Source organism: Piliocolobus tephrosceles, chromosome 7 (genome assembly GCF_002776525.5).
Source record: "Piliocolobus tephrosceles isolate RC106 chromosome 7, ASM277652v3, whole genome shotgun sequence".
Classification (NCBI taxonomy): Eukaryota; Metazoa; Chordata; class Mammalia; order Primates; family Cercopithecidae; genus Piliocolobus; species Piliocolobus tephrosceles.
Window position 1 is genome coordinate 67,192,572 of NC_045440.1, and position 5,606 is coordinate 67,198,177.

A 5,606-nucleotide genomic window follows, 5' to 3' on the forward strand; every position below is an offset into this window, starting at 1 on the left:
TTTCTTTCTTTCTTTCTTTCTTTCTTTCTTTCTTTCTTTCTTTCTTTTCTTTCTCAGAGTCTCACTCTGTCACCTAGGCTGGACAGTGTAGTGGTGCGATCTCAAATCACTGCAACCTCTGCCTTCCGGGTTCAAGCGATTCTCCTACCTCAGCTTCCAAAGTAGCTGGGACTACAGGCATGCCCCACCATGCCTGGCTAATTTTTGTATTTTTAGTAGAGATGGAGTTTCACCATGTTGGCCAGGCTGGTCTTGAGCTCCTAACCTCAGAGGATCCACCCGCCTCAGCCTCCCAAAGTTCTGGGATTACAGGAGTGAGCCACCATGCCCAGCCCGATTCTCATTTTTCACAGGACCTTTTTTCTTATTCTCACCTGAAGCTTTTAAAAGTCTCTTCTTTTTTTGTTGATGTTCCGAAATTTTAGAATGGTCTTTGGGTCTTTTTTTTATGTACTAATTTTAATTTGGAGGCTCTTACTCTTCAAGGGTGAAAAAAAAACTCCTATATTATTTATGTTATAGTTTTTTTTTCCATTTTTCTCTATTCTTTCTTTTTGGAGATTTCTGTTATGAGATGTTCTCCCCTCTATTGGCCATCTGTGTTTACTATTTTCTGTCCTGTTAGAACTTTTAGTTTGCGGTTCTACTTTCTAAGATATTCTTCAATATCTTCCAGCTCTTTAGTTACTTTCATTTTACAACTGTATATTCAACCTCCAGACTTTTTATTCTTTCTCCATACTTTTTTCATAACTCCTGTTCTTGCTTTACAGTGGAATGTTCTCTCCGATTTCTTTAGGAATGTTAACTAGAAGATTTCTAAGTTTTCTTTCTTTCCCTGAATTATCTATTCTATCCGTGGTCATTATTTATCTTAAATTCTCAGTTTTATGCTGGAGATCTTTGTGAAATCCCTGAAGGTGACCCTGTGCATGATTGGTAGCACCCTCATGTTTAATAGTTATTCAGTACAAAGCTGATGAAGGACTCTGTATGCAGGGTAAGGAGCCTGCTTCTCGCCAGTCTTCCTTCCAGGGTGATCACACAGTGAACTAGTCTTTACTCGGAATATGCATGAATGTCATGTTGTCAATTTTATTTAAGAAAAATGTATGTATTAGTTTTCTGAGTATGCCGTAGCAAATACCAGGCTGGATAACTTAAACAGCAGAAATTTATTTTCTCCATTCTGGAGGCTAGAAGTCCAAGATCAAAGTGTCAACAGAGTTGCTTTCTTCCCAGGCCTCTCTCCTTGGCTTGTAGTTGGCCATCTTCTCCCTGTGCCTTCACACGGCCTTTCCTCTGTGCATGTCCATGCTTCCATCTCCTCTGCCTACAAAAACACCAGCCATATTGGATTAGGGCCAACCCATATGACCTAATTTAACTTTAATTACCTCTTTAAAGGCCCTGTTTCCAAATACAGTCATATTCTGAAATATGGGAAGTTAGGATTTCAATATGTGAATTTTTCTACATCGAGGAGACACATTTAGGCCAATAACAATATATTTGGCAATGTTTATTTCTTTATTTGCTTGTTGCCTAACAGGCAGACATTTGAATGTCTGTCATTCTCCACATGGGATGAGAAAAGCTGGTGGAGAGGTTGACTCTTCCATATATAAACTTTCAAGTATTCCTCATATTTTTGACCCTTTTCTCATTCCTGTCTTTGGCGAGACTTGGAGATTCTGAGCCTTGAGCCCCTCCTAGACTCTGCAGTTGTGCTCCTCCCTCAGCTGCCTGCCTCCTACAGCTGCTTCCTCCACATTTTCCTCGGGAGACACTGCATCTTCTCTGTCCTCCACCTTCCTGTGCCTTTGTGGACCCCTTACAACTGCTTTCTCTCCCTTGCTTCCTCAAACACCATCTTCTCTGCTCTCATTTCAGAAGTTTGCTAAACCCTCTCACCTGCTTACATTTTTTATCCTGTTCTTTTCATCATTTGGGGTTTATACTATCATTTTAATGGAGTCTCACAGAAATGAGAGGTAAACACACATGCATTTTGGAAAGACCCCTCTGAATGCAATATGGAGGGTACATTGGTGGGGCAGGAAGGCAGAAAAGAGACTTATGGTCTTTGGGTTATTAGCCCTGGGCCTCCGCAGAATGAACATCACAGGCCCAGGGATGACAGGAGGTGTGGAAGGCAAGGGTAGCGTCCCAGGAGGCCAGGACTCTACCTGTGGGCAGCCACATTGCTGTCCATGTTTTGGTGGGAACAGTTCCCCATTAATCAAAAATTCTGTCAGCACCCATGAGTCATCACTGAGTGCCTTACCTCCTTTCCTAAGAAAATGGCAAGGACTTTGTTACCTGTGCATCTATTTTTCCAGAATTTGAGAAGTAACTGACCCTGGGAAGATGACTCAGAGCATCAGAAAACCAGCACGTTTCTGCTTCTCTTACAAGCCCTGGTCTTGACAGACACAATTGCCCTTTCTATTTACATCATAATACATCGATTGTTCTGTTTCAGACTCCAGGTAATGGATGGAGGGCAGTGAGAGGATGTGTGTGAACTTTCTGTCATGAAGGACAATTTACAGGAACTAATCATCCTACAACAGTCGCTCAGAAAAAGGAAATTCATCAACCAGGCACCCCGAATAGGTATTTATATTCATGAACATCACTTGACTCTGAAGAAAGAGTTCCCAAAGAAGCCTCCTAGGAATGTTGCTGGTGTCATAAAAAGGGAAAGGAAAAGTTAAAGAAAAGTTAAATTCATATTTTACTGCAGAATTTGTTAGTGTTTTTTATTCAGCAGTGTAAATCCCTAAGGCTTTAGCATTTCCCAGACTTATTTGACCACAGAACATGTTTATCATTGGACAAACTGGGAAATATAATAAGCCCAAAGGCATTTTATGAGGAGTCCAGCTAGACTTTTTTTCTTTACCATTTAAGTTCATGATTAGAGCTACTAGTAATTTTCTACCACTCCAAGGAGAAAATTTAAAATGTCACTTTTTACCCTTGAAGAGAGGGTCTCAGGGTATGGAAATATGTCTGTTTTCACTGCTTCTGAGGATTACCTGTCCTAGGAAAAGTCACCTTCCAACGAGAAGCTGCCAAACCTCTGCTCACCATCCATGAAATGGTCAACTCTGTTTGCATAATCACCCTTGAAGAGTGATTATGGGAAACCTATGTCTGAAAAAGAAAGGATCTGATTTTCCACATTCACTATTCTTTTTGCATTTTAGGAGTAATCTGAGCAACAACATGGTCAAGATAACAGAAAAAGACTTAGCGACCTTAAGCAGCAGTGATGTTTAATGCACCTATTCATATAAAGTATAGATACACAGTTGAGCCTCACCTCATTTTCCAACTTGTTTTCTTTGTATTTTAATTCCTAATAGCTATAAAGTTCCTGGTCAGAGGAAGGAGTTGGTCTCTACAGAAATGTAGCCCAGTGGAAATCCATGGACCTACCTTGCAAAGGAGAACCTCTTTGAGTAGGCAGGTGTGTCCTAGACGAAACTGGTTGCAATGGGTGAAGTTGGGCTTTTCATAAGGGAAAGTCAGTTATTCGAGAAACAGCAAGCAATGAGGGCTACAGAGGTGGACAGAAACTTGAGAGGCCAACATTCAGGAGCTGCGGATTTCAAAGATGTTACAGGTTGTGGGTTCAGACCTTTCGCAAACCTTGGAACAAGATCTTTTCATCTTCAAGGCTTCTGTTATCCACCTGTAGAACGTTCTCTTCGTTTTGAGAGCTAGTTATTTCTGTTCATGTGTGTGTGTTTATCTGTCTGTCCCCCAGTTCAATTATGAACTTACCTCCCACTTCTTTTAGTCCGTGACTCCTAATATACTACTTAGGCATGGTACATATTTGTTGTTGGGGATTGACTATGTGTGTCCTATTTAGGAGAAAGGCTACATCAATTCAAGATGGTCTCATAATTGTGAAAGCCAATGAGTCCTTGAAGTGTGATTATGGGAAACCTATGCTGGAAAAAGAAAGGATCTAATTTTCCACAGTCACTACTATTCTTTTTACATTTTAGGAATGTTCTGAGCAACAACATTGCCAGGATAATAGAAAAAGACTTAACAGCCCTAAGCAGCAGTGATGTTTAATTATCCTATTTATATCAAGTTAAATATAGATACATATTTGAGCCTTACCTCATTTTTCAACTTGTTTTCTTTGTACTGTAATTCCAAATAGCTATAAAGTTCTGCCTTGTGCTAAGGTACTTTTATGTTTCCAGAAACAATGATAATTGTAATAAAGGGATGTTTTTAATTTGAATGGAGAAATACAATTATATAACCTGATAGATTTATTCTATAAAAGTGCTATTCTGCTTTTTGAAGTAGGACAGTGCTGGGGACTAAATGTTTGTGTATCCCTAAAATTTGTATGTTGAAACCTAATCCCCAATGTGATCGTATTTGGAGGTGGGGCCTTTGGAAGGTAATTAGGTCATGAAGGTGGAAACCCCATGAGTGGGATTAGTGCCTTTATAAAAAGAGACAGAAGAGATGATCTCTCTTCCTCTCTGCAGTGTGAAGATACAATGAGAAGTCATCCATCTGCAAACTAGGAAGAAGGCCGTTGCCAGACACTGGATCCACTGGCGCATTGATCTTGGATGTCCCAGCCTCCAGAACTGTGAGAAATAAATGTTTGTTATTGAAGCCATCTACTAGTCTATGGCATTTTTTTTTTTTGGCAGCCCAAACTGACTAAGGTATGCAGCATATCTGATTCTTGTTTGTAATGGAATTCATTCTAATATCTTTACTTAAATATTTCACTACAAACAAAGCACTTCAAAGCAGCTTTACAACACTTTTCTGCAGGGACACACTAGGGGACACACTAGACTTCTAAGTATGACATTTGTCAAGCTACCTGAATACAGGTCTGACTCTTGCTTTCTAGCTGGGTGACCTTGGACAATTTATTTAAACTTTCTTAACTCATTTCCCTTTTTTTTTTGTCAAACCAATATTAAATGTAAGTCTCCTTATTTGTTTCTCTTGTGGGAGTAAATGAGATAGTGCACTCAGGGCCTAGTTATAAGTATTCAGTAAACATTTGTCTTTGTTGGGGTAATGATGTGTTGCTTGGTACTGTTGAAGGTGTCAATTCTGTCTAATCTCAGGTCCTCCAAGCCTACATTCTGTGCTCAGTCACAATAAGTGTTTATTAATGAAATAAAAGAATAAGATAAATATACTCACTAGGTTTTTCTTCTAATATTAGAAGCTCTCAGCCACCTAGTTGATTGAAGATGTTTTTTCAATTTATAGACTTTATTTTAGATTGAGAGAAAAATTGAGGAGAATGTAGAAAGTTCTCATAGATTCTTTCTCCCCACCCCAACACCACCCCTCCCTTTAGCTTCCCCCTATTATTAACATCTTGCATTTGTTTCAATTGATGAGCCAATATTGATGCATTATTATTAACTAAAGCCCGTGGTTTCCATTAGGGTTCACTGTTGGCATTTTATATTCTGTGAGCTTTGACAAATGCATAGTGTCACGTATCCACCATTACAGTATCATACAGAACAGTTTCACTGCCCTAACAGTACCCTGCACTTCCCCTATTCATCCCTTCCTCCCCTCAGTCC

The 5,606-nt window shown here is 39.6% G+C and overlaps 1 long non-coding RNA gene across 2 annotated transcripts in view; it reads left to right on the plus strand.

Annotated features, from left to right (window-relative positions):
* LOC111549268 overlaps positions 1–4,658 on the plus strand; it is an 11,758-nt gene extending 7,100 nt beyond the window's left edge. For both annotated transcript variants that reach the window (XR_002733664.3, XR_002733663.3), the window contains exons 2-4: positions 2,486–2,619; positions 3,375–3,478; positions 4,530–4,658. This is a non-coding gene — a long non-coding RNA (uncharacterized LOC111549268). The remainder of the gene's footprint in view (positions 1–2,485; positions 2,620–3,374; positions 3,479–4,529) is intronic.
* Positions 4,659–5,606: the final 948 nt, after the last annotated feature.